The sequence below is a fragment of the Ictalurus furcatus genome, chromosome 16 (genome assembly GCF_023375685.1).
Source record: "Ictalurus furcatus strain D&B chromosome 16, Billie_1.0, whole genome shotgun sequence".
Lineage (NCBI taxonomy): Eukaryota > Metazoa > Chordata > Actinopteri > Siluriformes > Ictaluridae > Ictalurus > Ictalurus furcatus.
In genome coordinates this window covers 5,363,190-5,374,060 of record NC_071270.1, presented here as the reverse complement: position 1 = coordinate 5,374,060, position 10,871 = coordinate 5,363,190, and the positions used below count along the sequence as shown (strand labels likewise).

The following is a 10,871-nucleotide window of genomic DNA, read 5'->3' as shown; positions in this document are numbered from 1 at the left end:
TCTAAACTGTGTTTCTGGACAAAATCCACTTTACGTGCTTATAAACCTGCTAAAGTAGCTGCTGATCTCATACACCGCGCACTGAGACGGAGACGGCGAGCGTGGCGGCGCGTCCAGCCTTCTGTAGCACATCTTCACTGTTAGATACACTGATGGAGTTCGGCTCCTTGCCGAGAGTCTCGTTCACACGGAATTACGGTTTTACGCAACCAAAGATGTCGTGTGTCTTCATTGTGGAGGAGAGCGAATGAGAATCGAACAGGAACCTGGTATTGTTTTGTTAACGCGGCCTCGTCCATTTCCCTTTACATATGTGTGTGTGTGTGTGTGTGTGTGTGTGTGTGTGTGTGTGTGTGTGTGTGTGTGTGTGTGGTCTTCATCATACCCTCGAGCTCAACAGTGTAGCTGAAGTTGTGGAGATTTACACACTCTCACACACCTGGTTTAATTACTGCCTGCTGTGGAAGCGTAATAGCACAGTGAAGTAACTCAGAAATGTTAAATGTTTACACTTTAAATACGCTCCGGCCACCATATTGGAAAGGAAACTGCCTCATATTGGAAACAACAATGCCTTCTGGGTAATTTCTGCTCCTAAAGTCCACACTGATGATGATGACGACTCGATCCCTCATCCTACCCTCATCTCATGTGGTGAAGCCCTTAAGATGGTGTCTAAGGGAACTAAACTGCAGGGAAGTGAACGAGGGGAAGCGTTTAAGCAGGACGTGTTCATCTCTACTCTGATTCGACGTCTTCCTTTACTTCCTGCTTGCCTTTGTTTGCGTTGTGAATGAATGTCAGGCGCTTCTTGGGATTTATGTTAAAGCGAGTTATACAAATAAATTCATCGCTTCTACAGGGCTAAATTAATTCTCTTTTACAATTTATGTTAAATATTTATTCATTTGAGTTTTGAGAGCATTTGTGTTGCATGGGACACACTGTAGGAGAAAGCTGCATGTTTTATAGCTGTGTGTGTGTATGCGTGTGTGTGTGTGTTAGTTGCATAGTAAACTGATGGCAGAATAATGGACCATGCCTCTGATTTGCTGCGCTGAGTGAGTGGTTTGTGTAAACGTGGCGTTTAAACGACACGCCGCACGTCAGTGTTGTTTACGATGCTTCAGAGCCGCGTGGAGAGACGACGTGAGTTTAACAGCCTTTTAATGAAACATGCATTAAACCTTCATCACCTGTTCTCATGACGAGAGTGTCTTATTCAGCTAAACTGTGATCTGAGCTGTAGTGTTTAGGGGGATTTTTACCGGCATTGCATGATATTAGATACATGTAATGTGAAATCAATCAATAAATACATGTTGCTTTAAAGTGCTGGTGTGTGACGCGTGTGTTCCACCACAGGAGTGTGTGTTTAAAACCCGCCATGACATCAAATACACTTTTACTCGGTAATGACATATAACCGGTCTCTCTCTCTCTCTCTCTCCACTTCTCTTTATTCCTCTCTTCATTTTATCTCTGACTTTTCATGTTATTTTGTGTAAAATTTCAGTGGAGTTTTATGTTTTTATAAACTTTATATAAAGTATTTCATATTAAAGTGTGAAACTTTCTCTCTGAATTGGGGTGGGCATTCCAAGGTAGGAACAGGAAACACAAGGACAGGACAGGAACCAAAACAACATAAACAAAGACGCGCTCGGGGGAAATCCCTGACAGGGACACTAATTGTTACTGTTAATACTAGATATAATGGTGATTCATATGAGAAAAAATACTAGTTAGTTAGTTCCCCGAAACAAAATCTCCCCCCCACACACCGTTTATTTTCCAGCAATGTTTAGCATCATATTAATGAGAGATCCAGTACAGAATTAGTGGAGACATTGGAACAAACACTGGACTCAAAGTCCCAGAATGCAATGCAGCTATAATATGGCAGAGACTCGACTTGGTTAGTTAGCGATGTACGAGATGACTAGCACGATTGTGTTGGTGGAGATATTATTGTAAAAATCTTTGGATCTGTTTGAGAAAAGTGCGTGGTCCTGAATCGTGACTGAATCGGTTCTTCGCACCTCGGCGAGGTTTCAGTATGCGAGTGAGGACTTTAATGCACTGCAGTGTAGCTTCATCAACCTTCTCATCACGTCTGTGAATAATGAGGTCAGAGAAGAGCAAATGTCCCTTTTTATTTATTCACAAATACATTTACAAACAAGGCTTTATTTACACATAAATTCTGCAGCTGATTTTATTCGTACTGAATAAAAATATACCGCACGTTTTCATTTCATCTCCACAGAAGGTCCATTAATATAAAAATATTATTTTTTTCTACTTTGTTTATTTATTTAGATATAGAATATCTGGATTTTGGATCGCAAAACTTGTTAGGAAAAAAAAAAGTACAGTAAGAAGTATTAATTATTTGTAGAGTTGTTTTTTTGGCTACGAGACGATTAAGTTTAATGTTAAATTATGCTAATACGTATTCATCCTCTAGCAAGATAACAGCAGTACGTCATCGTTCTACAAATCAAATAAGCACAGTGTTAGAACTTTATACTTTATAATAAGCTAGCTAGCTAACTCTATATGCTAATAATGCTAGCTAATGCAATGTAGCTGGCTAGGAATAGTTAGCTACATTAGCTATTTCCAGGAATATCCACTCCCCTGACAGAAGATTGTGTATTTCTGATGATAATTCATTACACAGAATTCATTTTAACACCTGATACTGCATTTTATTGAAGCGTCTGCACAGCTCTCGGACAGTACACACACACACACACACACACAATATCTTTCTGTCCTTTAATATTTCAGTAGTAGTGATGAATAATGTAGGACTTCCATCTTAAAATAAATTCTGTAAGACTGGATAAATGGAGACACTGAGGAGCTGCAGATTAGCATTGATTAACATTTATCCTCAAGTACAATAAGTGCTGCCTGCCACACACACACACACACACACACACACCTCTATACAGCAACCTGTGTGTGAAGGTCATATATGAGTGATAATTAAAGCTGCACTGTGCAGTTCTGGCAGAAACTAGCAAGAATTAGCTAGTGCTAACACAAAGCTAAAAACTTGTCTTTGTGACTTCAGCAACATGGCTTACATCAAGAAACTTTGAATCTACTGGATTAGCCAAATCTCAAAGCTAGCTAGCTACAGCTAAACAAATTACAGTTTCTAACATGCAGAGAGGATCTGCACAGCTATGGAACATAAAGTTAGCTAATATTCCTGATAGCTAGCTGACTAACCATCTAGCTAGTGCTGCGTTGCTACGTGTCTCCAGTGATAAAAACAGCACTGATATTTATTCTGCTCTCAAACAGAACAAGTCTTAATCTCTTTTACTTTCCCACTTAGTCCTCGTTTCTCATACTGGATTCACTGAGGGGTGTTTTTATGCTAGCTTAGTGTGTGTGGGTGTGTGAGTGTGAGAGAGAGGAAGTCTTGGTGTGTTATAGATTAAGATATTCAGTGTGAATAAGGGACTTCTGTTCATCAGTCTGACATGTCACAAACGCTGGAGTCGTCTCACGTCTAAAAATATCACAGCTTTATAACTCAACATAATATAATGTTATGCCTTAACGCTGTACATCATGATGTCACAAAAACAAAACAAAAGTTTAAACTGGGTGTTAAACACGACTCTGTCAGCGAATCTAAGAGAACCACAGAACCGTGTAGTGTTCTACAGCATCTGAAGTGCTTGGTGGAGAGAGAGAGTGTGTGTCTATGTGTGTGTGTGTGTATGTGTGGAGGAGAAGTGAGAGGGAGGTGTGAAGTCGCAAGGGACAGATCAGCATCCATCTGCTGCTCTAGATCTGCTTTTTTACATGCAGGCTAATGTTCTAATAAAATAACAGAAATAAAGAAAGGAGAGAATTAGAGTCTGTACAGCATTAAAATAACCTTAATAATATCATGATCTCAGATTATCACCATGTATCATCACACTGACATGTCTCTCTCTCACACACACACACACACACACACACACACACACACATACACAGATCGTCCAATCATCTCATTATATAGGAAAGTGTGTAATGTATAATCACCAACACTCACTACACTCATACACATATATAGATACTTACATAGACATGGACAGGCGGACAGATCGATAGACAGAGAGAGAGAGAATAAATAATTTATACTCTTTTCACTAGCAATCAGAATGTTTTGAATAAATGTGTATTCAATTTACAGGTTTAAAATATAATTGTTTATTATTCTGACTCTAATGACGCTGATGCAGAAGTGGATGTTTCTTTTCATTTCCATGGTGACCGTAAGAGCATCTTTTTTCTTTTCTTTTTTTTAACCCCCTGCATGTATTGCTACAGAGAAAGCACACACACACACACAGTTTCTGGACTTGTCACACAGCGTTTGAGAGCTCAGTGTTGTGTTTGCAATTAAATCATGAAGTTAAATCATGAAACTTTTTCATCTTTATTGTGAAACTGCAACATACAAAAATATCAAGTGACAAACAACCAGAAATGTTTTTGGGTTAAAAAAACAAAACAAACACCTTCCAGTACCCAGCCTGCATACGTCTGCACACCCTTTTATAATTGGGAATGTGGCAGTGTTCAGAATTAACCAATCACATTCAACCTCATGTTAAACACTAATTAGTGTACACCTGCCTTCAATTAAAGTGTCTGATTGACCTCAAATAAAGTCCAGCTGTTCTTGTAGGCTTCTTCTGACATCATCTTGGTAACATGCAACTGGAAAAGCCATCGGATCAAAGATCTGTGTGGTGACCTGAAGAGGTCAGTGTACAGGAGACACCCAGCCAATCTGACAGTGTTAGGAATACTTTTACAAGGAAGAATGTCAAAATATTGCTAAGTGAAGACGCTCCAAACTGATCGACTCTTACCCAAAAACACTGAATACTGTGATAATATCTAAAGCTGCTTCAACTCAGTAATAGTTTAGGGGTGTGCATACTTATACAACCATGTTATTGTACATTTATTATTATTTATTTTTTCCCCTAAAATGATTCTTATTGCTTTTCCACTTTAACAGGTTCAAATTTTACAATAAAAGTAGAAAAGGTTCTAATATGACTTATCTTGGTTTAATATTTTACATCACAAAAACCTGCCATTTTAACAGGGATGTGTACATTTTTTATATCCACTGTATATTGTGACCATGCCGGTACACGTACACAGACAAAATAATCTATATATTGATTGGTTACTGCATTACCTTATCAACATCTGTCAGCATGGACAACATCAATGTGCTCAGTCCGTTAATGAATGAACACACACACACTTTAGGTTGATCAATCAGTGGAACACAGCTCTGATTCAAGGACGATGCTAACATCAGACAATCAACACACACACATTAATTTACATTAAGTGATGATCAGGTTCTGATATAGAGCAGTATTTTTCAGTAGTAATGTAGTTTTGCTGGTATTGAGGTGTTAATTACAGCTCTCGTATCGTCTGTGTGCAGTGTGTAAATGAAATGATGATGTAGATTATTTGACAGGACCGGGATGAATAATCAGACTGCTTATCTTCATCTGGTCATCTGCCGACCTTCAGTGCTGTGACATATGAGCTGAAACACACGCACTACTGACCAGTCAGTCACTACACAGATAAACTAAACCATCAAACACACACACACACACACACACACACACACACACACACACACAGAGCTTCTATTCCATAAACACAAGTCATTAAATACATTTGCTCATTTGGATGATGCTTTAATCCAGAGCTATAATGCTATGGACAGGATGCAAGTGAGCAGATGATTAAAGGGTCTTGTGCTTATAGGTGGTGCTGGGATATGAACTCATAACCTCTCCAATGCATAGCACAAAGCCTGAGCTACAACAATTAGAAATCTGAATATGTGTGAGAAATTCCAGTGTGCAGCTAAATCAGCTAGCAGTAAAGCTATTTAGTGATAAACTGCAGTGTAAAAACCAGCAGACCATCAGAGTTTCTAATATGCAAAATGTTTGTCCACAAACTTTATTAAATTTATTTGATTGATATAGCATGTTTATCGACACACATCATCACAAACATTGTTTAGAGAAATCTGGATGTCGATTTAGATCCCTAATGAACAATCCAGAGACGACAGTGACAAGGAAAAAATCCCTGAGACGACATGAGGAAGGAACCTGGAGAGGAACCAGACTGAAATCATAACCGAACCCATCCTCATGTGTGTGAAACCAGATCGTTACAGTGTGCAGGTGTAGAAGAGTAAAGGCACACAGTACTGAGTGTATTTACAGGATGTTCACTATGAGCTTCATGGTCTACTACGATATTCACATCATTTACTGCACTTCATTAGCGCTGAAATTTAACATCCCTTCAACCGAGAGATGAGGAGTGAACCCTGGAGATAAAGGTATCAAATCTTCAGAGGTGTGAGATCGGACCATAGCTGCGCACATGCAAGTCAGTGCTGCCCCCTGCTGATGCTTCATTCTGAACTCATCTGTACTGCTGAACAAAAATTACTGAATAAAATGATACAACATACATATATACATGTTATAGCGTTTATTTCTCCATGAAGCTCTACACTGAGCCATGTTCTGTCCCTGAGCTCTCTTCATGTTTTACAACACTTATTTGTAAATCCTCAATCTCCTGTTCTAGAGCTAAACAGGTACAGGAAGTCAGATTCAGTTTTAAATAATGTGCTGTTTAATAATAAATGTCACCTGGAAGGAGTCTTGCTATTTCTGCTCTTTTTTTTTTTTAATGAAATCGGCTCGTTATTGATTCACCTTCATCTCAGCTCCAGAATTAGCAACATGATCCATCACGGAGATTTTATTCTCAGGCACCCGTCATTAGAGCCACAAAATGAGGCTTAATATTAACTGTACTCTTATTAAATGACCACAGAGCTGATAAATGCTCTACACAGGGGGCGGAGCTAGACGTCAGTCAGTTCTACTTTTAGTACTATAGTCCTTCAGCTCCATGTTCTCCATGTTTCATCAAAGGAAAGGGTATTGCATGGCAGTGCACGTGGTAGTGTGGAGGCGTGATAGTGTGGTGTATTGTGGGCATGGTAGTGTGGGGGTGTGGTGTATTGTGGGCGTGGTAGTGTGGGGGTGTGGGGGTGTGGTGTATTTGTGAGCGTGGTAGTGTGGGGGTGTGGTGTATTTGTGAGCGTGGTAGTGTGGGGGTGTGGTGTATTTGTGGGCGTGGTAGTGTGGGGGTGTGGTGTATTTGTGGGCATGGTAGTGTGGGGGTGTGGTGTATTTGTGGGCATGGTAGTGTGGGGGTGTGGTGTATTTGTGGGCATGGTAATGTGGGGGTGTGGTGTATTTGTGGGCATGGTAATGTGGGGGTGTGGTGTATTGTGGGTATGACGATGTCAATACCAGCATAAATCCTTGCTGTTCTCAGATGTCCACACACCTGCAAAAATTTTAACTAGGTTAAAAATGTTAATTACCAGTTAATTATTAGCATTAGTTAGCAGTAATTAGCATTTTTCTGTCCTGCCCTGTATCTCTTGGGTGTTTATTTTTGTTCTTATCACATTCATTTGAGTAACTGGCCTGAGCACATGGTTTTTAGTGACTAAGTGCACTACCTCATTCCGGAGGGTGGTATGATGGAGCTGCAGATGGTTGATGAGAGAACGGTGTTAGCATGTAGTTTTGGGGTAAACTCCAGGAAGCAGGAGTTTCAGGCCGACTCACGATCACTGATGAAGACCGAACTGCTTCCTCAGCAGAGAAACATGGGGCCATGTGCTAACGTTAGATTTAAAAAGTGCTGTTATTATCATTCATTCTGCTATGTAACACTTATTTTAATTATGAACAGATTATGTGACTTGACACTATGTACACAGATACTGCAGCATGATGGCTAATGGGCTAATTAGCAGCCAATACATACATCAGCTAAATCCTGACTGAGGACATAGAAGCTATGAATTTTACACACAGCCTGAAGTCTTGTTAATAATAATTTTTTTTTAAAAACACTCATAAAAATAAGCAGTGTGCTGAAATGTAGCTAATAGATTCTTGTTATTGTAACAGTAACTAAACACAGAAATGACATGCAACATGCATGTACACAAATATCTTCAAACTGTTATGTGTACAGTTCATTCAGAATCTACCAATGGAGAAGGACCAGTAGAACCAAATGTGTGCGTGCACACACGCTGTAGTGTTTGACTCACGTTTGTGTGATTTGGAGAACACACACTCCTCCTGGACCATGATGTAGGCCACGAGGGAGGAGTCTGAGAATCTTGAATAACACACACACACAGTCATTGTGAATGTGAAAGGTTTGTATTTAAGAGGTTGTATTTGCTTTAACATCACGGAACACAGGACACGAGGATAACTAAGTTTCACTCATCCTGTGCCCCGTTCGTCATAAATGCAGCATAAAATTAAAGCATTTGTGTGAAACCTAGCTAGCTAGCATGCTAAGGGTTCCACCAGCTGTCATACAGAAGCAGGAGTCAGAGGAATAAAAACCCAATCAGCTAGAAACAGGTCTTTGCATTCCCAAATGGGCATAGAGACACGCCCCCATTCTGCTCACATACACGCCCATTCCGTTTAAAGACACGCCCGCATTCTGTTCAAATACACGCCCCCATTCTGTTCAAATACACGCCCATTCCGACACGCCCGCATTCCGTTCAAAGACACGCCCCCTCTCCCACACAGACACTCACCCCCATTTCATTCAGAGACGCCCCCTGGTCTGTGCTCTATAGACTGTCCACAAGTGTGTGTGTGTCTCACCAGTGTTATATGGTGGTTGTCTCTCGTGGTGTTTAACGCTGAGGTCTTTGGGAGTACTGTTTTTACTCAAAGCTCGGAAGAAGTGTTCATCCACCACCGTGTTAATGTCCCCTTCATAATAAGTGACGATGACACTTCGAGAAGACGCCATGGTGTGTTTCTCTTCCCTTCTGTCCTCCATGTTCATCTCTCACTCTACATATACCATACATCATACACAACAATAACACACATTACAGCTCGGCACTACAGCTCTCCACTCATGTCAACTCCAAACACCACACAGAATTAATCTTATTAACTCACTCACTGAATGTTAATATTAAAACACTGAGTCATTTCTGCAGTTTGGGGATTAAATGATCTTCAGACGAAAGTTCGCGTAAATAAAAACTCACCGTGTCTTCTGCGCGCGCGCGTTCACTCCGCACTGACGGCCATTATGAATCACTGAATCGACTCCTTTAATCAAAGCCGTAGCTACGGTTTCACTGTGTGTTATTATTGCGAATTCGGACCGTGATACACGAGTCACAACAAAACATTCAAAATGATTTCAAACAACAACTCAGCAGTCTGGACCAACCTTTAGTCGCGTATGAGCCGATTTATAGATGAAAAAAATCGTAGACTCAGTGTTTAAACGCAAACAGCGACACTGATCTCTGAGGCAAAGTGACGGTTGATGACGGAACGGAATGCGTGCACTCGGGGCGAGTTTAAATATAACACAGCTGCTTTTGATTAATTTAATGCACCATCGCGAGTGCGCAACACAACTCAGGCACGCGGGTCGACGTGAGACCGGTTTAACCTGAAATACGAGAGAGAGAGAGAGAGAATGTTTACGTATTTTTTCATTGTGAACATGACTAAACAGTTTATACAGCAGTTACTGATGGATTGACGTCATCAAACCATAAATTGGGGCGCGCTCGCGCAGGGCGTGAGAGAGATAATGACTCCTGAATAGTAAAGGAATTTTAATTAGACGTGGATTAGAGCTGAAACTGACAGAGGAATAAAAACGTATTGAAGATAGTACATCTTATACAGTTTTCAAAAGATCTTTAAAATCGTTCTGTGTACAATTTACGAAGGAAAAGTTCTGGAGAGGTGTGAAAGAGGGAAAAAATGGAGATGGAAGGAATGAAGAGAAGGAGGGGGGGATAGAGAGGAAGATAAAGGAAGGAATTAAACAAGAGAGAGAGAAAAGGAAAGAAAAAGATCATAGAATAAGTCATGTAGTTGCAGTCAAAATTATTCAACCCCCTGAATAGAATCCTTCACAACAGCACAAATATGCAAAACAGGTGTTGTCTCAAAGACACACGTGATGCTAAACTAATCCAGGGCTTCTAAAGTTGCACCACGTGTGCTTGAGCTGGAACACATGAAATACCTGAACTGGTTAGGGGCATAAAATAGATGAAATACCTGGACAGGGCAGAAAAAGGAAGCAATCGATGGCTGCAAGCAGATTTCTGAGAAGGTGGGTTGTGAAAAACCCTCGAGTGTCTGCAAACAAGGGCATAACCATGGTATGGACATTGGGGGGGTCCAAGCAAAGCGCCCCCCCCCCCAACATCCAAACTTTGATACTGAAAATTCACATACTTAGAACATAGTTTTAGGATTTCAGTTACCGTTTGAATTCACGTGATTTCTGAGTGATAGAAGCTCCCACAGCATGGGGAAATTGTAGGGTGCTGTGGACGTCCTGTGGGCAGATGTATTCTCTGCTCCATAACCTATCATGAAACCTACCATACCAAGTAGAGGCGAGCTAAGATGTGTGCAGGCAAACTGCACACACTATCATTTAAACACACAATCACGATTGTGATCATTGTGACCAGGTACCATTATTTTCCCAGAAGAGCAATGACTGACTTCGATGATCATTTTAGTTTGATAAACTGAATATTCTGTTTGTGTAACTGTTGTCATTTATTATGTTAATGTCATCATGCTGTTTAGCTTGCTATGTAATAAGTGTACAAAGTGTACAACAATATATAGTGGTAACCTGAAACGTTAGCTATGTATGGAGGGCAAGATGGA

The 10,871-nt window shown here is 40.4% G+C and overlaps 1 long non-coding RNA gene across 1 annotated transcript; it reads right to left on the bottom strand.

Moving 5' to 3' along the window:
• Positions 1–7,196: 7,196 nt before the first annotated feature.
• Positions 7,197–9,595, bottom strand: LOC128620821 (uncharacterized). Its single transcript, XR_008388182.1, has 5 exons — positions 9,206–9,595; positions 8,808–9,002; positions 8,228–8,298; positions 7,625–7,787; positions 7,197–7,446 (listed from the first exon to the last, which is right to left on the bottom strand). It is a non-coding gene; the product is annotated as an uncharacterized LOC128620821 (long non-coding RNA).
• Positions 9,596–10,871: the final 1,276 nt, after the last annotated feature.